Source organism: Apium graveolens, chromosome 8 (assembly GCF_009905375.1).
Source record: "Apium graveolens cultivar Ventura chromosome 8, ASM990537v1, whole genome shotgun sequence".
NCBI lineage: Eukaryota > Viridiplantae > Streptophyta > Magnoliopsida > Apiales > Apiaceae > Apium > Apium graveolens.
The window spans coordinates 72,925,904-72,937,605 of record NC_133654.1 but is presented as its reverse complement, the minus strand read 5'-3'; positions in this window follow the sequence as shown (position 1 = coordinate 72,937,605).

The following is an 11,702-nucleotide window of genomic DNA, read 5'->3' as shown; positions in this document are numbered from 1 at the left end:
TAATGTCCTTGCAACAATCCCGTTATCGGCATAATGATTCCTTTCTACACGTAAATGTTCACCATTCTTCGGCTTACAATTGCTCACATAACTCCCTTTGCTGTACGGGTTCATTTTACTTCCTTTTAAGATATTCAAAGAACATATCTTACACAAGAAGAAATTTGTGTATCTAATTCTGATCGGAAACTTTTTGGTAAGGGATAAGAGTACAAGGAAGCAATCGGAGAAATTCATGAATCAACAAATCAGGATTTAAGAAGAATGAATGAAAATGATTTGAATAGGAATGAGACAACCATATTAGTACTCAAGATGGCCAGTCTTTCATACCATATGGCACACAGCACATGATTAGGTGGCGGCCCACCAGACTCTTTGTCATTTCGACAAATCGTCACACCATAACACTGTTTGTCCCAATTAGAAACAATATTTTGAATAAGGAATGATTTGAAAAGGATTCAACAATCACCTTATAAAGCTGATCATGAAAGAAGTTCATACATTACTCGAGATTTATAAGAATGATACGAAAGATTGATATCCTTGGTTGTCATCCATATTACATCAGTTTATAGCTTCAACGCTTGTCCAACCAATAGGTCCAATGCCGAGTCGCATATCAACTTTAGAAAGTTCTCAGAAATGCTTTCTTGAATCGATCATTAAAATAATTTCCCATTTATTAGGTCTTGTATCTTTAGCGTCACGCTTTCACGTTCATATACGATTTTATTTGCAATCTTACGTGATTTACACTCATAACTTCAAATTTTGTTTATGTTGCTAATCGTTCACCTTGTCGCTTCTTATGCTAATAATGTTCTTCCTTTAGAAGGTCTAGAGATTTCCTTAATCTTCTTTGCTCGTACTCAGCTTCTCGTGAATCGACATATTCCTCGTGCTCTAATTGTCTCAGAAATTGGGTGAACAGTTTTTCCGTAATAGCGGGTCCACTTGGCCTTCGAAACAAACCATACTAATTTCTAGAACAAGTATTCGTCTGGATAATCTGAATTTTATAACGAACAAGAAACTCAAGTAGTAATTGGACAAACTGGTTTAAATTTTGGAAATCATACACCTGGTCGTTATTACTATATGAATTGGTTGTCGTTCTTTTCAACCACTACAAAGGATCAAATTAGGAACACCATCTGATAAAAGCTCATTCAATTCTGCATATCCTCTATTCCTCGTTGAGTCTATTTTATCTTCATTGGTCAATAAAAATTCTAGTTACCGTTGCATATTTTCTTATTCATAGCTTCTCTTCAAATCTTTCATACTGGTAATACTTCCATCATTACTTCTTACGATTACTAAGTATAATAGGTCTATCAAACCTATTTTATAAAACCAAATCGGCTAACATCACATCACTTTACCACTATACGCATTATGTTTGGTCATATCATCATCATCTACTTCCAAGAAAATTCTCGATTTCTATTCTTTCCAAACTCCTTTAAAATTCATTTAGCTCACTTTACAAGATAATCACAGGTAGCATACTTACTAGTAGCTCCATATAACCTGGTAGCAACCATTTTCCGGCACACACGAATCTTTTCTCTAGGTTTCTTATCACCCTTCTTAATACCTCGTACTCACCATATATTGTAGCTCTCAAATCGATCTTCATGGGTGTTGTTACTTCATAAGACAAGTTTTAAAAAGATGTTATAAAATAGAATGTAGAGGAGACAGAAAAGATGCGCGCATAACTGAATATCCGGTAGAACTAGAATCAGCGTGTAGGGAATTCTCGAATAGATAGCCTCGCATCAAGGGATGAGATAATAGTTTGAAAAGGTGCAATCGTTGCAACAGGAAGTGGCATGGCTAACACCGGTGGAAGATCAGGGCGTGGATCAGATAATAGTCTTCCGAATAAAGGTTCCGAATGATCAGATGATCCACGGATAAAAGAATCTTCCATCGCCGTCATCTAAAAATCATGTCGCTAGATAAGGATGTCAAATCTCATCACGAATTTCACTAAAACCTATTATTTGGTCGCACTCAACCTCTCGACGTCCTATCTTTCTATTTCCTAATCCTATTCCTAACCCTTTATCCAATCCCGACAATCTAGGCTTATTTCAGTGACTTATAACCTGTGGCTCTGATGCCAAACTGTAACGTCCTCCAAACCTGGGTCAGAAGTCTGGGGCTCACAACACATACACACAACATATAAACCTATATATAAAATATCATATGCATTGACCCTTCTTTTCACAACCATGGATCGCAACAGGTTCAAGTATGAAAATAATCCACAACCTTATCTTTTATTACATCGTACCAAAACCCAACTAGTTCAACTTACATCTGATAATGATATTATTATTCTTACAATCTTGCATAACTTATCTACAATATAAAGCTCCTGCTAACTCGATCCAACTTAACCTGGAATCCTAGCTCACACACTGGACTAGAAATCCTCGTTACCAACAATTTCCTTTTCAACTGTTGAAAACATAAAAAGATTTGCAAGAGTGAGCAAACTAGCTCAGCAAGTAATAATAGCAATAATTGAGGTTAAACAATAACTAAGTGAAATGATTCAGAAGAATCAAGTTTCTGAATAAGCAATGATTAGAATTGGATATTCACTTTTTATTTTAAAAACCAAGGTTAGGCTGCTGATCAGTCACGCACTAACCCCGAGCAAGGCTCCCAACTTTGCTCTATATATTGGATCCAAAGCACGCATTGGCCTATTATGATGACGAATCTGGTACGACCATGAATCTGGTCCGTATTTAGAAAACCATCCAATTCTAAAACAATTCAATATGATAACCAATGTAATTCAATAAGCTGAATCATAAACACCATTTATTTTGAAGCATAAGGTGTTTCACAATACCATGAAGGTATAAAAAGGAATTCAAAAAGATTGGCTTTCAATCAAGAAAAGAATTAGAAAGTAGAAGACTAAGGGTTCAAGGGTTCCAAGGATTGGTCTTCTATTAAATAAGGAATAAGGGTTGGTATGTCAAGCAATTCAATATCAGAAATCAGTATGTGGTAGATATGTATTTATGGAGTAGTATCGTATGTGTCTGACTTGAATATGGGAATTCAACAATCAAGGGTTTATGAAGAATAAGGCTTATGGCTCAAGATCAATAAGAATCAGGGTTCAAGGTTAAATAGTTTAAAGCGTTTGCAATATAAAACATGAGTTATTTTTAATAATAGCGACATGGTATGAGATAGTTCGAAAATATTTGCAATATATCTTGAAGAAGGTTCAGAAGTACTTGCCTTATCACCGACGATCTCCAGTTTACTGGTACTCATCTAATAGTTTTACTCATCAACCACTTTCCTTCTCTTTCTATGCCTTGCTTCTATTTATCAATCACTTGTCTTCTCTTTCTACGCTTCAATTCTATTTATGGATCACTGGTTTCCTTTTCTATGCCTTGCTGACTCTGCTAGGCATCACACGTATCTATAAATTATTCGTACTCATATTATTTTAATCGTCACATAGACGTCATAAGCTTTTATGTACCCTTCGTTTTACCCAAATCCGATTTACGTATTGAAAGTTATGACTGGAACAGTCAAAAAATAACCACATAGGCATATAACACATTAATCAGATAGCACGTAGCACATAGCACTCAAGATACTCGATCAAAATAATTTTTCAAAGAAGATTCAGGGTCAAAATGATTTTTCAGGTATTCCATACGAATTTTTAAACATTTTTCGGAATAAAAATTGGACTCTGAATCATTTTATAATTAAATAATAGGGTTCGAACACCCGAATTTGGCTTTAAAATAAGTTTATAATAATTATCGAGTTTTGGAAATAATTTAAAATAATATTTTAAAGCTCGAAACTATTTTTCAGAATTTTTAAATTAATTTTAAATAATTAAATCTAATTATTAAATCAATTAAAATCAATTAATAATTAATTAATTTAATTAATCAATTATTATTTAAATCAATTGACTAATTAAATAATTAATTATCAACTAAAATTAATTAATTAATTAATTAAGATTTATTTTAGAATAAAAATAATTTTCAGAATTGAAAATATTGATTTTTGGATTTAAAAAAATGAATTTTAAATAATTTTAGAAAAAGAAAATCAGGTAACAGATTTTTAGAATTAACTTCCGGGTGAAACAGATCGAAGCCGGGTCAGAAATTAGACCCATCGGGTCTGAAATCGGGTAACTATGAACCCGAAACACAAGCCGGAAATTCGGCGAGTCTTCTGGATTCCGGCGAACCCCGATTGACCCCCATAACGACCTGAATCTCTTCTGTTCATGATACTAATCGATTCCAGGTTTACCCAGCAGACTGATGAGCCCTGTAACAGTGGGAATAGACTTCGTGAAGGCCCTGGCCGGCGACAACCACTATTAAAGGTGGCCGGGCTCAAGCTTTTTCCGGCGACTTAATTATGTCACCCAATACCACAAGAAGACACATGGATCGACTTATTTTAAAACGATCTATAAGCTGGTATCAGTCTTTTTAGCCCAGAATTGATAGAAGTAAAAATCCCAAATTTCGATTGAAATTATTCAAGAACACCAAGAACATTCAAACCCGAAAATCACACCAACTTTTCTACCTGTTACTGAACTCAGTTTTTGACATATAATATACCAAATTGACCAGAAAAATATTATCTACATGATGGAATCATCAAATCATATCAACAACATCAAGAACAAATTTTCATAATTTAATCTTTAATAAATTCGAATTAAAATAAATAAATAATAAAATCACCTTGATTTCTGCACTAAAATGGTTGATTGATTCAGAAAGTACTTTTCGAGAGCTTCATTTTGATATATCGCACGCTTGAATCGGAGTTCGATAACGCCTTCGTTCGTGCGTTTGATTCTCAAAAATGCGATATTAATTCGACATTTTCTCTGTATTTTATGGGGTTTTACTGACTGATTATGATTATATGAATAAAATGAAATGATAAAAGGGTTATATATATTTTTGGAATATTGGTTCGTTTCGGATCGTTAAATTAGTTACTTAGCCGCTAAGTAAGTGCAAAAACGATCCGATTTGATACCCGTATTGGATAATTATCCAAATCGGGCTTCTTATAAAATACTATATATGAAAATAACGTAATAATATCCCGTCTTTCGAGAATACGGGTTTTGTTGATTCACCGAAATGATTATCGTATCAAAAATCTTGCGCCGGGCCGCGCACGGGTCAAACCGTAATCCGGATCGAAAAAGTCAAAACACGGAAAATGTCCGGAATTACCAGATTAGGTTAGGAATGAGTTTTCGGAAGAGTTTCGGGTTGTAAAAACGTAAAAATGGTTGAAGTCGGACGATTCCCAGCTTTATAAAATAATTTTGTAATTATTCAGAAAATAATAAATAAATTCATAAATCAATATAAAATCATATGACAGCCCAAAAATTACCAGAAAAATATCGTAATTATCTATATTTTATTCTGGTCATAATAAAATTTACATACTTATACTGTATCACATATAAGCATTCACATATCTACACCAATCATCAGATAATTCACCAAAAATCACATAATAATCATATAAAAATTTACTTATTGATAAAAATAATTACACGCGATATCCCGGATATTACAAAAAATAAGCGGGTATAATTTTATTTTCCCGGACTTTCCAAAATAAGCAACCAAGTCAACAATACACAAAACTTTTCACTATACACCGACTAAGTAAAAAAAATGAGCTACACTAGGAGGCAATTGGAGGATTCCAATGTGACAGAGGAGATTCAGCGGTGACATCAGATATTCAAACTTGAGGAATACTCAAGCTTGAAAATTCGAGGTCGAGGAACAATCAAGGTTGAAGATTCCAACACTCAAGCTCGGACAATTTTCAAGCTCGAAGGTAAAAAACTGAACTTAATATCGATTTTCTTCCCCCATTCAATTTTATTTATTGGTAAATCGAAATGTTTGTTTAAATTATGGGTTGTTTGTTGATTAGGACTTTCAATTGAGATTTTGTTTGTGTAGCTTTTTGAAATTAGGGCTTCGATTTGTGATGTTGTCGAAGTCAAATTGGGCATTTAAAATTAGGGGTTCGAATGTGATTTTGTCCAAGATTTAAATTGGAAAATTTTAAATTAGAGCTTTAACTGTGTCTGTATTTCTCTTAAAATAGGGCTCTATTTGTATGAATGTGTGTGTAAGCTTCACTGTGATTGTTTTTTGTAAATATTCATGCTCTATTCGTGTTTATTGCGCAAACTCGGCTATTAATTTAGCTTAATTTAAGTAATAATATATTTGTTAATGTGCTCTATTTAACCGTATTCTACTTGTGTTTGTAAGAATTTGTTGAGTATAAGTAGAATATAATTTGACGTCATATATTTATGTAGATTCTTTGTTTGCTTCCTTGTGTATAAAATAGGTTGGGAAATTTGCATCAATGAATTGGCTTTTACTGCCAAAGCATATTGAGGCTTATAGTATTGGGGCTACAAATTTTCTTGAGATTGCATTTGATAATTTTGTGATAGGAAATGAACTACGATGCCCGTACAAAGATTATAGTAATTGTTACTAGTACTAGCAAGTAAATGTATATGATCATCTCATGCTTAATGGTCCATGTACATAATTTTCTAATTGGATATATGAAGTGTCAACCGATAAGTTTAGAAAAATTAATAATGACAGTGATGAATTATGACATGGGTATAGTCCCGAGGTGATGATTTCGATAAATGATTCGCAATGCAGGTAAAATTAGAAATAGAATGAATAAAGTCACAAAAGATTTTTAAAAGGTTGTTGAGGAAGGGAAACAACCTCTACTTCAGGGGTTTGAAAAATTCACTCGTTTAACATGGGTTTTTAAAATTACTAAGCTAGTTGGGTTTTGATGTTGTTGTTTCCCTAAACACCAAATCTCCCACTTGAAAATTTTGTTTCTCAACCCCAACATCATAATATTGAGCAACTTTTTTTGTTCCATTTCATTTGTTGTTCGCTATGCCCATAACACATTGAGCAACTCGTCCACCCAAAGACCTTTTGCATCATCAAGTCATTTTTGTCTCTACTTGAAAATAGTCGTGTTAATGTTCATTATTAGACAAATTTTATTGTTACTAACTCAATGATTTGTGAAAGAGGTTTCACCTTGTCCCATTTGATCATATAGTCGACTGACACAATACAAAAAATAGCCGGCCCCTTCCCCTTAGGTAATTTTCTTACAATATCAATCCCCGACATAGCAAACATGATCTGGTAGAGCATCGGAGTCAATACAGTTGAAGGATTTCGTTAAATATCGGCGTGAATCTAACATTTACGATATTTTTGTACGTAATTGTTAGTCGCTAAACACGCGCTAATAATACACGCAAGTATACGAGTTCGCAAGTAGTATATAATCTTTTCTAGTTCGTTCCCACAGAGACTGTATTGGTTAACTAATTAAGTCATGCACCTAAACAACAATGTATGATTATTATTCAATGCTAAGACGATAACTGATTGAGATTGTTATTAACTAAGAATTAAACTAATAATTATAAATACGAGAATAATATTGATTAAATTAATAAATATGACAAACATGAGATTCTAACTTCATTAAATACTTCATTCAATAGCCTTTTCATTCTTAACCTTAGCATGCAATGGTGATGATACTAATCAGATAACACGAAACTGATAAACGCCAACTTCCGTTGCATGAATACCATACTACAAGACATCCACAAAAGAGATAGAAGCTGAATAGACACCAATTATATTGAGACCCTATATATCTATAGAATTTGACAACATAACGGTTTAAGCATAAGTTATCTATCTTGATTACACAGGACAAGTAATATGGGTAAAATTACCTACTAATCATGTATACATTACATGAACCAATACTAGGTTATGAATTAACACACTATCTTATAAGTTCGCGACGCTCATAAGACGAATAAGTACAACCAATACTAGGTTATGAATCAATCACCACACACTAAGGTATTGAAAAAATTAACTAAAGAAATCCATAAATAAATCCGCTAGAACCCCACGATAACGATTAGCCCATAATCGGACTCATCATCAATGTGGGTTCCGATGAAAATATGGTAAAATGAACGTACTCTTTATAACGAACAATTAAAATTAAGTACAAAACAAGAGTATAGGTTCAACAAAACAAGAAACGAGCATCCAAGATTATAACTCATAACAAAGATTCATAAGAATAAACTAGATCGTCTTCGCCTTGTTAAATTGTGCTAAAGGTCTCTTGCCCTCTTCTCCTTGCGCTCTCTCTTGATATCCCCTTAAAAAAAACTTAGAGTTGTTTATATAGCAGCCAAAGAAAGATAGAAGTCCTCCTAATTGTAAATCAATTAGAATCAGGATTCTAAAGTCTCTACTTGGTGCGGCCGCGCGCTTCATCAGCGCGGGCGCGCTGGCTTTCTGACAAATGGGAGCGGCCGCGCGCTAGACCAGCGCGGGCGCACCGTGCTTCTGGAAAAACTTCTGAATTTCTTTAATTCCTGCTGCAATCGAGTTGGATTCCGGAAATTTATTCTTTAGACACCATCCTAACACCATATTAGCATCAAAATAATGATAATCCATTTGATTCATCAGTATATGCCTGAAATGCAAAAACACTATAAAACACATCAAAAACACAAATAACTTGAGTACAAAACATCAATTCAAGCCTTTATAGAGCATTATAGAGTGTCATAAATGCCACTCAACATACCCCCAAACTTGAATCGATGCTTGTCCTCAAGCATAAACAGACTCAAAAAATAAGAGAATAAAAATACATCAATGCAACTAATATGAATGCAATGATCCCCACTAGAATAACTCACCCAATCAACAAGCAACACCTCAGAAAATGCATTTACTCGCATAAAGATCAACTAAATCATATTAATCAACTCACAAAATAAAGACGTGCGTGTGTGCAAACGCTTACAGATATACTAGCACAACTAGATCGACAATCATGACTCACTACTTATGAAGACAATCGTAAGTTTATAAACAGAATAAAAGCTAGACTCAAAATAACTTATAACACTTCAATTCTTATATCGGAGTTAATCATGGATTCATGCTTTTATTTAAACAAAACAAAACACATATGCTTATTTGATCGTGCAATGAGTGAAGTCCATAAAAGACTTATACAATAGTACTCATGTAGCGAGCGTTAGGTTAGCGGATCCCAGACTATACAAGCCTTAGGTCACTAGGCACAAAGTCCCCTAAGAACTTAATAACTCAAGTACTAAAGAGCCCACTCGTGATCAATTATACATAACACTTATTCCTTTTTTTTTCTTTTTTTTTCCTGAACAATTTCCGAATGAGTGCGTTTCGCTCCATCTCATTCAACCCTAGACTACTCATATAAATATGAGCCAACTACTAGCCATTTGACACCTAGCCATACAACTAGCAATGAAATCCAATTTTCTCCAATTTTTTAAACCTCGACAATCAAACAAAGCATGACTATGATCTAGCACTCTAGCAACCTATAAGACTTAGTGAAATACAAGTGTGTCTAGCATGCAAATCAACTTAATACGACTTAACATTTCTAAACAAAACATCACTACACTAGCATCAATATCACCAATTAATCGGAAAAATCATCTAAGGGATCATGTTATAATGCAAATGCATGAAACTATATGAACAAAATATCATAAAACTACCAAAAATGAAATAAATAATAATAATAAAAAAAACTACATGGAAAAATAAAAATGCAACTATATGAACTAAACTATCATGAACATGCAACTATATGAGACTCACACAAAAACATATTCCTTCAACTACTACCCCCAAACTTAAAATATTCACTGTCCTCAGTGAATGTAATAGTAAGGAATCAGGCATACCTACTGCGAATCAGAATCGTCACCCTCAACGGGTAAAGTGTCAGGCGTGTCCGGAGGTGGATACACGGAATCCTCACCAAATACTGGCCACTGGATGTCAACTCCGGTGGCTCTAAAAGTTGTCCCAAGTACCTGGGTGAGATCGCGTGTAAACCGACTATGAATGTCGTGCATTGCATCCATCCTCCATGCTAGATGCCTGTACTGCGCCAAACTCAAACCAGCTCCCATCTCTGCTCCTGCTACTGCTGCGATGGACCAACTTCCTCTCCATACTGAGCTCTCTAAGCTGCTCGGCGGGCATGCTGAGAACCTCCCACTGTAGCTGCCTCTATAGGCACACCACCTGGCAGATGAGCATAAGAATAACCAAGTCCCTTAGGATCGGGCTTGCCACCATACCACTCAACCATGTTGTGCAGCGTAACACTATTAATAGGAGCACTGGGAAGCTGCATCTGCTCATGTGCTGGCCAATGAACACCAACTGCCACGCACAACTTCGTCACAACGGACGCATACGGAATAGCACCTGTAGTACCTCCCTTCAAGAATCTCAGAATCCCCTGGTAAATAACCATCCCCAAATCAATGTAATCACCCTGCAGAATCCCCCACAACAGACGAGCACGCTCCACAGTAATCTTATACACATGCAAAGAAGGCATGATGTTAGCACAAATAAACGAGTTCCAAGCACGTGCAAACCTGTTCATGCACGACGCATGGAATATGGAGTAATCAGTAGTGCCCCTCTTGAACTTCCAATGAGTCTTAGGCACACAGAGAGTTGTAACGATCAGATCCAAATTGAAGTCCTCCGGAGTCTTATCATTCAATGTGTCCTGACCCACCTTCCTCACAGGTTGCTCAATTACCGTCCTGATAGCCTCTGCACTATACTCAACAGTCGTCCCCCTAACCACCGTGAAGCCATTCTTCTCCGCCTTTGCGTTAGCATAAAACTCCCGCACAACACTCATGGGCACAGCAGCGGGAGCCTTACAAAAAGAAACCCAGCCCATCTCAAGGATCATCTCCAAAAGCTTACCATCGTTCCCTGATGGAAAAAACCCTCGCTCCTTAGCAATAGGCTTCGAGAGAAGCCTCGTGTACTCCTCTTCAGCCCCGGGAGTAGAAAATCTGGGCCTCACACCACCCGCAGATGAAGAACCGGCGGTGCTGCTGCTTACTTGTATTCTTTGTATCTTGGGTGCCATCGGGATTGAATGAGAGAAAATAAAAGTGTAAGTGTTTAGAGAGAATTTGTGTTTGAGAGTTTGTGATGTGGTGGAGAAGTTGTGTATAAGTGTATGTATTTATAGGTGGATAGGTGAGAACTTGATAAGGAATAGAAGTGGGAATTAATTATGGGAATCATGGGAATAATGAAATTGATTAGGAGAGGGAATTATGGGATGTGGAAGAGTAAAAATCAGGTTAGAATTGATTTTGGAGTGAAAGTCCCAATTTTACCTTATAAAACTGCTGTGTTATTTTATTTTATTTTCGAATAGAACCCGGCGTGGCCGCGCTAGGACAGCGCGGGCGTGCTTGCTCTCTAGAAATCGGCACGGGCGCGCGCTTGATCAGCGCGGGCGCGCTTGGTTACTGGAAAAATGGCGCGGGCGCGCGCTTGATCAGCGCGGGCGCGCCTGATCAGCGCGGGCGTGCTCAGCTTCTATAGTTGGCCCTGAATTTTTTTCTTTTTCTGAATTTTTTATGTTTTTTCTCCTTTCTTCTTGCTTCTTCTACTTCCTAA